Source organism: Canis lupus, chromosome 31 (genome assembly GCF_048164855.1).
Source record: "Canis lupus baileyi chromosome 31, mCanLup2.hap1, whole genome shotgun sequence".
Taxonomy (NCBI): Eukaryota; Metazoa; Chordata; class Mammalia; order Carnivora; family Canidae; genus Canis; species Canis lupus.
The window spans coordinates 5,883,746-5,894,845 of record NC_132868.1 but is presented as its reverse complement, the minus strand read 5'-3'; the positions used below and the strand labels follow the sequence as shown (position 1 = coordinate 5,894,845).

General features: G+C 38.5%; 1 long non-coding RNA gene across 2 annotated transcripts; it reads right to left on the bottom strand.

The window, feature by feature from the left end:
- Positions 1-518: 518 nt before the first annotated feature.
- Positions 519-7,634, bottom strand: LOC140621912 (uncharacterized). 2 transcript variants are annotated; one of them, XR_012021643.1, is made up of 2 exons: positions 5,390-7,634; positions 519-4,567 (listed from the first exon to the last, which is right to left on the bottom strand). It is a non-coding gene; the product is annotated as an uncharacterized lncRNA (long non-coding RNA). The 2 variants fall into 2 exon arrangements; XR_012021642.1 differs by having other exon boundaries at positions 5,397-7,634.
- Positions 7,635-11,100: the final 3,466 nt, after the last annotated feature.

Sequence of the window (11,100 nt, the reverse complement as noted above, 5' to 3'; positions counted from 1 at the left end):
CCCACCATCAAAAAAAACCAAATTGACATTTGCAAACATGTCGATTATTATATATTATATTATATTATATTATTATTCCCCAAAACTGCCCAAAGCTGTTGGGACTCTCCAAGCCCTTTGATATTATTTGCCCTCCCTTCTCTAGCTATTGATCCAAATCTAGACTTCGCTTCAGCCCCTCTTTCTACAGAAAGTCTTCCTCACCTAACGTCTTACTTTACTCCCAGAAAACAAGGGCTAAAGAAATTATGCTGGACTCTTGTCATCTTGCCATGACCTGTTTGGAAATCCATTCCAGGTCTAAGCACTTCAAGCTGATCTTCTAAGTATTTTGAAGGCAAGGGCCTCATTTTCTACACTTGTTAATTATTTTGCATATACTTAAACAATGAACCCAATTACATGAATGCAGAAGTGCATGCCAAATACACCCAATGCTTCTGTGCCTACTGTGTGCATGATAACTTCAGGGCAAAGAAGGGAGACGGCTTGGTTCTGATCCCCAAGAAATGATCCAGAAAAAGCATGGACACAGGTTTTATTTTTTTTTAATTTTTATTTATTTATGATAGTCACAGAGAGAGAGAGAGAGGCAGAGACACAGGCAGAGGAAGAAGCAGGCTCCATGCACCGGGAGCCCGATGTGGGATTCGATCCCGGGTCTCCAGGATCGCGCCCTGGGCCAAAGGCAGGCGCCAAACCGCTGCGCCACCCAGGGATCCCTGGACACAGGTTTTAAAAAGACGAGTCAGTCTCTCTCTTTTATTGAAGTGTAGTTGAACACAGTGCTACCTTAGTTTCAGGTATACAACAGAGTGATTTGACAACTCTGTATGTTATGCTGTGCTCCCCATAAGTGTAGCTACCATCTGTCACCATACAATGCTATTAGAATATTGTTGACTATATTCCTTATGCTGTGCCTCTCATCCTTGTGACTGAAATCACTCCCTAACTGGAAGCCTGGATCTCCCACTCCCCTTCACCCATTTTTACCATCCCACCTATCCCCTCTCCTTTGACAACCAGCAGTTTGTTCCCTGTATTTATAGATATGTTTCTGCTTTTTTATTTGTTTGTGCATTTGTTTTATTTTTCAGATTTCACATGAGTGAAATCATATGGCATTTGTCTTTCCTTGAAAAGACAGATTCCTTAGTGAGCCTTTGCATGTATTCATTTTACAATGAAAACATCTGCATTATTGAATTTCTGAAACATGAAAAAAGGTGACTACTTCCCCAGAAGGTGAAGGATGGTCTGAATTTTTCCTTCAGTTAATTCTTCAAAGGGAACAAATGTGTTTTCTAAAGATTTGCAATTGGTGGGTTCAAGTTAATAATCCATTACCATACATGTAACTTTAGACAAATTATTTAATTTCTTTGAGCCTATATGTATATACACATATATATCGTATATATGTATATATGTACATATATGTATGTATGATATATGTATATATCATATATGTGTATATACATATATAGGCTCAATATATTTATAATGAAAATACTGTTTATCTAAAAGGATCATTGTGAGGATTGAATAGTAAGGTGCTCTGTATATTCTAGAATGCTATATGAGTGTAAAGGCTTTGTTATTTTCAAGTATTCACTTCTTTTGACACCAAGATAGTCTTGAAAATACTCCTTTCAGTCAGAAAAGTTCATTGAACTTTCCCAAATAAACTATTAGAAACTTTAGATAAAAAGAAAAAGACCTTATTTTTAAAAATCCCTCCTTGAGTTAAAAATGCTGCATTTCAGAAAGACTTTTGTTTATTAAAATAGATAGTAAATACAGAATTTTTCACAGACTTGCTATCTTACATCTGAGGCTTTTTCATTTCTTTTTCAAAGGAGGGATAGAGGTAATCAATTAGAAGCAATACACAGTTTCTTTCTGTTAGCAGCCTGGGTAATTTGGGGAGTGCTAAGTTCTAAAGCAACATTGTTGACCTCAGCTACCTTCAAGCAGACCGACCTGGTCTCATTTTGTGTGTTAGGATGCAAACTGCACTTCCATCTCCAGAGCACGGAGAGGCGTTTGCTGTTTGTAACTGCAATAACTTTCTTGGAATGATAAAGCGGGCATGTATTACATCTTTGCCTACAGACAAGTTTTATAAGATCATGCATTCCCATTCTTGGGAGGGTACATTTTTTACTGAATTAACATTAGAAAGAAGTCATTTGACTTTATTAAGCATGTTTCTTCCACTTTAGTAGCCCAAGCAGCTCAAAATCTGCCAGGAAGATGATGAAAGCAAGGAAACAATTTATCTGAAGGGAAGGAAAGATAAAATCACTGGAAGCCTGCAGATTAAAGAATCCATTTTCTGTTTTAGATTGACATATAAACACAACAGTTGGAGACAAAATGTGGGTGAAGGACATATCTTCAATGTAATGCTTCAAATTTAAACTTTAATTAATTCTCTGAATTTTATAACAATGTATTTTATAATTACACAGGGACTTGCTTCAGAATTCCAAGTAGGACTGTTACCATTCAGTTGTCCTTGTGTTTCCAATGACTAAGTTTTGAACAATCAATACATATCTCATCATAGGTTAATTACATAGGCTAATTTTCCTATCCTAACAATTATTCATAATAATCTGATTTTTTAAATATTTATTTATTTATGAGAGAGAGAGAGAGAGACAGCATGAGCAGAAGGGGCAGAGGAAGAGAGACTCGCAAGCAGATTCCCCACTGAGTGCAGAGCCCAACACAAGGCTCGATGTCAGGACCCTGAGATCAGGACCTGAGCCAAAACCAAGAGTCCAACACTTAACAGACTATGCTACCCAGGAGCCCCTGATTTTTTTAAACTCTAAAACAACCACTTATAAAAAATATACATCCTCAACCTAAGTGTATCTGTATTAGTCAGGGTTCTCCAAAGGAACAGAATCAATAGGTTATATAGATATATAAGAGGGGATTATTTAGGATTTGACTCACGTGATACTGGAGGCTGAGAAGTCCCACAATCCACCAAGTGCAACTATAGACCGAAGAAAGCCAGTGGAGTCTGAAGCTTGAGAACCAGGAACCCCAGTACCAGAAGTAGAAGAAGGCAAACGTCTCAGATACAGGAGAGAGAGAGAAAACTCTCCCTTTCTCAACCATTTCCTTTTATTTGGGCTCCTGACAGATTGAGTGATCTGAGGGAGATCGTCACTCAGTTTACTGATTCAAATGCCAATCTCTTTCAGAAACAACTTCACAGACACACCCAGGAATCATGTTTTACCAACTCTCTAGGCATCCCTTAAGCCGGTCAAGTTGACACATAAAATTAACCATCATAATATCCCTTATTACCAATGGGAAAATGTGGGAATGGATTACCAAGTCAGACACTCACAGGGGAGTCTCTCATTTTGTGACACAATAATCTAATCTTATCCTCAGTTCTTGGCTCTGGGATAGGAGAGAATTCTTTAAGTGAGAGAAGCAAGGTAGAAACTGTATGTGTGTGTGGTTTTGACAACCCTCCTAAACTCAAGCTTAGGTTGCTGTTGATCGCCTCTGGAGACGAGAAAGAGCAAAGGGGCCCCTTCCACATGGCCTTGCCACCACCAGATGGCATGTCACCATGAAAGCGGGTTTCCAACACGATGCTGCCACACGCATGGATGTTTCTTGGGAAGCAGGCATGGACGCTGTTCCTGGAAGCTCAGCCACCGAGGCCCTCCTTGAGTACATTGTATGATCTGGACACAGAATTCCAATTAAGAGGCAGGAAACAAAATGCTACAGAGCACCAGACCAAGGGCAACACTCCAAAGGCACACACATATCCTGCTGGTCCTTCCAAACTCCTGCACCCCTGTCCAAGGAAGGGCAGAGTTTAGCCAATGCACACATTCCAATTATTGTAAGCATCACTTTTTTCCCTCAGTAAAAGTTATCTCCAAAAACCCTTCCCTAATTAACAAACCTCCAGTGCAGAGATTTGCAGATGAAATTGGGTGAAGATTTGGGGCAGAGAGAGCTGAACTGTGAATTCCTGTTTAGCATCTTTAGATGCTAACCATGCCACTGTTGGAGGACACGTTCCTCTTTAGGACCCTGTAAATGCTAACTAACCACCCGTAGGATAAACAGTGAAACTAACTGGCCCCACACGTAAATATTTCATACCGTTTGTGCCGAAGTGTTTTAAAGGAAAATTATAGGATGTACAACCAATGGAGGCATTCAGAGGGACAGGTGTGACCATTCTGGTAATTTCTCTATCCCGGTCCCTTTCACGTGGCTCTGAATTAGAGCACCAGGAGGGATTTTTTTCCTTATCGTAGAACAGTAAAATAGCTAAAGATGAAAAATTTAAATAAGCAGTAACCTTATAAAAGATAAAAACCAGAGTCTAAGTAAATAGTTATGAAAACAATGTGCATTATAAGTGCTTTTCTCTGAATGATGTTCTAGAAAAGATTCGCCTAATTACCTTATAACCACATAAGCTTCTATGCAAGCAACAGTTGAAGCTGAGATGTGTCCCTGGATGGAGCCCAGGTGGTCAGGACATCATGGGAAGGGAGTCCTCAGCCTGAAGTCCAATTCCAAAAACATCAGTGGATTTCGCTCTGCCTCAGTATCAAACACAGCACCACATCCAAGAAAACACAGCCCACCCCCAAGGTAGAATAAGGGGATTTACACAAAAGGAAGGTTATGTTTCATTGTGGATCAGTTATCACTTGATATATTTTTAAATTTTTTTAGATTACTTAGAGACATAGGCAGAGGGAGAAGCAGGATCCCCGCAGGGAGCCTGATGCAGGACTCGATCCCAGGACCCCAGGATCACGACCTGAGCTGAAGGCAGACGCTCAACCACTGAGCCAGCCAGGTGCCCAATCACTTGATATTTTAAGATACACTTCCTCAAGGGATTTTAACTTGCGTCAGAAAGAACAGCGCTGGCTGTGCTTAGCCTCAACAGAACTATTTATTTATCAGGGACAGACCCTGTTTGAGGAACATGTCTGTTAAGAACTCATTTCCTCTTGCCCCCAGGAGGGCATGATACTTTGACTCAAATTCATTGCTGTTTTGCTCTGTACCATTCACTCATTCATCAGATATTTACCAAGAGGACCACAAAGAAGGAGAGGACATGGGAGTAGGTCTCAGCAAGTCTGATTCTGAATTTGATTTTTTAAATCCGAACAAATGGCTGTGAAAGGTGGTGAATGACTCAGTACAAACAAACGTCACAGCCCAGAAATGATGCGGGAGCTGAAAGCAGAGACTGTGTGAGGAAAGTTTCTCCTTCCTCTCATGCAACCAGCACACTTCACCTCTGACAGCAAGTGTATGAGTTTTCCACACACCGAGCAATCTTCCAACACCGGCGGGGGTGGTCTACCATTCACCTTGATTCTGATAGGGACAGCAGTTAGGGTAGACCCCGCAGGTTCCATGAGACAGCTTCAGATGTGAACTTCAGATGTGAATCATACATAAAGGGTCCCCCAGTTTTCCACAATCTCAGTCCAACTTGGCTACAAATCAGCGGTTCTCACATCCCCTCCATGAATTCAATCTTTTGCTAGAACAGCTTTCACAGTACTCAGGGAAACACTTACTTACGTTTTCCAGTTTATTACATAATAAATGATGTAATAAAGGATACAGACGACCAGCCATATGAAGACATACATAGGTCTGGGGGCATCCTGAATGCAGGAGTTTCCATCCCCTTAGAGCTGGGGTGTACTACCATTCTGGTACGCGTATGTGTTCACCACCCTGGAAGCTTCCAAAACCCCATATTATTGGGATTTTTACAGAGGCTCCATCTTGTAGGCATGACTGATTATGAATTTTATTTCCTGTGCCTCTCCCTTCGTAGACAATTAGAGAGAAAGGCTAAAAGTTCCAAGCTTCTAAATATGGCTTAATCTCTCTGGTGACCAGCCCCCCTCCAGGAGCCCACCAAGAGTAAATTCATTAGAATGAATCACCCAAGGATTTTCAAGGGTTTTAAAAGCTCAGTGTCAACCCTCTTATCACTCAGGAAATTATAAGGTCTTAGGTCTTATATAGGTCCTCTGTGCCAGGAACTGGGGGGTCAAAGACTAGATAGAACAAAAGATTCTTCTGGCACCTCTATTTACAAGGGTTTTAGGAGCTCTGTGTCAAGAACCGGGAGTAGGGATAGATAGATAGATAGATAGATAGATAGATAGATAGATAGATGATAGATAGATAGATAGATAGATAGATAGATAGATAGATGATAGATAGACCTTATTATTTCACAAAAACACTGAGAATTGAAATGGTCCTTAAAAATGCTTCTTGGAGAAGACAGTTCTGGTAGGACTTGAAGCTGGCACAGAATTTGTTTAGGCAGAAAGGAGAGTATCTGCCTGAATAAAGACAGGACACAAGTAAAGACACAGACACAGAAAAAGGCATTTGCTTATACGGAGAGCAATATGGTCAGAGATGAAAGTAGGGGCCAGGAAATAGTGAGAAAAAATTATCGACAATCTCCAGTCTGAACACAAAACATCTGGAATGTTAGGTGGAGTTTATACTTGGTCCTGTATGTAATGGGGACCAGTGAAAACTTTTTAAAAGGCAGTGTACATGATAAATGGGGTATTTTAGCAAATAAATTTTCCTGTGGTAGGAATGAATTGGATGGGAGAAAGACAGAAAGCTGGGCAATCATGGGAAAACAATTTCAATTATGCAAGCATGAAGTGATGCAGGTATAGACCACAGTGAGGCAGTGAGACTGGAAATCAAACTGTTCTATTCATTTTCTGGAGAATAAAAGAAAAGTACAACTAGCCTAAAAAAATAGCTTTGACAGGTGCCTCATATAATAGATTGTCCTTCACTGATTTCACCAGTGGTTGTTTTTTTGTTGTTGTTGTTGTTGTTGTTTTGTTTTTTGTTTTCTTGTTTTTTTTTTTTTTTTTTTTGCTTTAACTGACCACCAAATAATTGCACTGGCACCAGCCTATTTATCATCCTCCCAACTCCAACCCAGCAGACCTGAACTGAACGAAAGGATTTCAGAACTGGTGGACTCACAGGACTGCGAGATTTCATTCCTGCTACTCTTCTATTGCTCCCTAGGTCTCCCAGATATCACCAGCAATGTATACCAAGACATCACAGCCGACACCTGGGCTGCCCCCAACATAATTGAATAGCTCTTACATTTGGCATGTCATTGAATACCATGCTCTACTCTTTAGACTTACCAAGGATCTGTGAGGCTGCAAAATTTCTATTATGAATTTCTTAATCATAAGTTTATTATGTAACTGGATGCTACTTAGGCATATATGAACTAAGTGTAGCAACTGCTGTCCTACGGGTATGTACTAGACATTTACTGTCTGACATGTTACTGCTTGGCTGGCCAGAAACCAATACACGATGCTTTCTTATAAAATTGCAACTTCTGGTTTCTAACCCAACATGAAGGAGGAGCATGGAAGCCACCACTCCATTCCAACAACAAGTAAAGTAAAAAGCTGAACAAAAAAAAAAATCAACCACATTCAGTGCCATTAGACACACCTTAACTTTAAAAGAGTGGAAATTACACAGTGCTTTCTCTCAAACCACAATAGAACTAAACTAGAAGTCACTGATAGTTGGAAAATCTTCAAACATTTGGAGATGAGACAACACACTTCTAAATAGCCCATGGGTTAAAGAAGACATGGCAAGAGAAATTTTAAAGTATTTTGAAAATTAAAATACAACTTGTCAAAATCTGTGGGATTTAGTAAAAGCAGTTAGAGGGAAATTTGTAGCATTGAAAGTATATATTCGAAAAGAAGAAAGACCTAAAATCGATCATCTAACCTTTCACTTTAGGAAAGCAAAAAAACAAAAAACAAAAAAAACAAAAAAAAAACAAACAAAAAAATCCAAGTAAGCAAAAGAAATAATAAAAATTGGAGCAGAAATCAATAAAACTGAAAATTGGAAATCAATAAAAAAGGTAATGAAACCAAAACTGGTTCTTCAAAAAAGATCCAAAAAAAAAAACCCCCAATAAAACAATAATTCTCTAGCCAGGCTAAGAAAAAAATAGAGAAGACACAAATCACTAATATCAGAAATGAAAGAAGGAATAGTACACACATGGACACATGGATCACATGGACATTAAAAGGATAATAAAGAGGTGTTATGAACAACTGTGTCCACAAATTTGATAACCTACATGAAATGGACCAATTTCTTGAAAGACATAATCTGCCAAAACTCACACAAGAAGGGACACCTGGGTAGCTCAGTGGTTAAGCATCTGTCTTTGGCTCGGGGCATGATCCCGGTGACCAGGCTTGGAGTCCCGCATCCGGCTCCCTATGAGGAGTCTGCTCCTCCCTCTGCCTGTGTCCTGCCTCTCTATCTTCATAAATAAATAAATAAAATCTTTTTTAAAAACTCACACAAGGAAAAATTGACAATCCAAAAAGACATATATCTATTAAATAAATTGAATCAATAATTAGATAACCTTCCAAACAGAAAGCACCAGGCTCAGATAGGTTCACTGGCGGTTTCTAGCAAACATTTAGGGAGAAATTGTACTAATTCTCGCCAATCTCTTTCAGAACATAGAAAAAGATAAACATCTCTTAACTCATTCTGTGAAGACAGCATTACCTTAATACCAAAATTGCCAAAGTCATAATTTTTTTAAAAACTAAAGTCTGTATCTCTCATGAACATAGATGCAAAAATCCTCAACAAAATATGAGCAAATAAAATATAACAATTTATAAAAAGAATTATACACCATGGCAAAGTGGAATTTATCCCAAGCATAAAAGCCTGGCTTAACATTTGAAAATCAATTAATATAATCTATCATATCAACAGGCTAAAGAAAAACAATCACATACTTGTATCAATACATGCAGGAAAAGGACTTGACAAAATCAAACACCCACTCATGATAAGAACTTCAGGATACTGGGAATAGAGGGCAAATTCATCAACTGAATAAATAACATCTATAAAAAACCTACAGCTAACATCATACCTAATAGTGAGAAATTAGCTTTCCCACAAAATCATGAATAGGCAAGGATGTCCCCCCACACACACACCTTTTCAGTATCACATGCAAGTTGTAGCTAATGTAATTGGACAAAAAGGGAACAAAATGGGAATCTCTGGGTGGCTCGGGTTTAGTGCCTGCCTTCGGCCCAGGGCGTGATCCTGGAGTCCCAGGATTGAATCCCACATCAGGCTCCCTGCGTGAAGCCTGCTTCTCCCTCTGCCTGTGTCTCTGCCTCTCTCTCTCTCTCTCTCTCTCTCTCTCTCTCTCTCTATCTCATGAATAAATAAATAAAATTATTTAAAAAGGGTAACTAAAAGATAATTGATGAAAAAATAAATAAAACTGTCTTTGTGGATGACATGACATGTGTTTACAAGATCTACATGAAGACAGTCATAAAACTCTGAAAAAAGAAATAAAAGAACTAAACAAATGGGGAAATTTTCCATTTTCATGTACAGGAAAGCTCAATATTGTAAAGATATCAGTTTTTCCCAGCTTGATCTGGAGATTCAATGTGATCCCCACCAAAATCCCAGCAATTTGTTTTGTAGGTATTGACAAACTTATTCTAAAGTTTCCATGAAAAGTGGAAAGACTCAGAATAGTCAACATAATATTGAAGAGAGCAAGGTCAGAGGAGTGACAATATCCTACTTTCAGAATCTCTGAAAGCTACAGTAATCAAGACAGTGTTGCATTGGCAAAATAGGCAGATCAATAGAACAGAATAGAGAGATCAAAAATAGACCCATATAAATAAAGTCAATTAATCTTTGACAAAGCAGCCTAGGCAATATAATGGAAAACAGATGGTCTTTTCAACAAATGGTGCTGGAACAACTGGGAAACCACATGCCAAAAAACAAACAAACAAACAAACAAACCCAGGAATCTAGACATAGACCTTACACTTTTCACAAAAATTAACTCAGAATTAATCATATATCTAAATATAAAATGCAAAACTATAAGACTCCTAGGAGATAATAAGACAAAATCTAGATGACCTTGAGCATAGCGATGACTTTTTTGATACAACACCAAAGACACAATCCATGAAAGAATTTATTAATAAGCTGGACTTCATTAAAACTAAATTTAAAAAAAATTTAGGGTGCCTGGGTGGCTCAGTTGGTTGAAGATCTGACTCTTGGTTTTGGTTCAGGTCGTAATCTGAGGGTCATGGGATTGAGCCCTGCATCAGGCTCTGCTCTCAGTGAGGAGTCTGCTTCTCTCCCTCTCCCTCTGCCCCTCCTCTCCATGTTGGTGCTCTCTTTCTCTCTCAAATAAATAAATAAATCTTTTTTGACAAATTAAAAAAAAATCTTCTTCACTGTGAAAGCCATAGTCAAGAGAATGAGAAGAAAAGCCACAGGCTGAGGAGATATTTGTAAAAGACAATCTGATAAAGAACTATCATCCAAAATATACAAAGAACTCTTAAAGCTCAACAATAAAATGAACAACCAGATTTATAAATGGACAAAAAGCCTAGGCACTTCACCAAAGATATACAAATTTCAAACAAGCATTTCTTTAAAGAATTGAAAATTAAAACAATAATAAGATGGGACTATACACCTATTAGAATGGCCAGAATGCAGAATACTGATACCACCAAATGCTGGTAAGGATGTGTAGCAACAGGAACTCTCATTCACTGCTGGTGGAAATGCAAAATAATCTAACAACCACACTCCTAGGTATTTTAACCAAATGAGCTGAAAACTTATGTCCACATTTATGTGCACATGGATATTTATAGCATCTTTATTCATAACTGCCAAAACTTGAAAGCAAACGGCAATCAAGATGCCTTCAGTATGTGAACTGATTAACTATGGTCCATCCAGACAATGAAATATAATTCAGCACTAAAAAGAAATGAGCTATCAAGCCATGAAAAGATGTGGAGGAAATATATAGTACTAAGTGAAAGACCAATCTGAAAAGGCTACATACTGAATGATTCCAGCCCTATTACATTCTGAAAAAGGCAAAACTATGGAGACAGTAAAAAGATAGGTGTC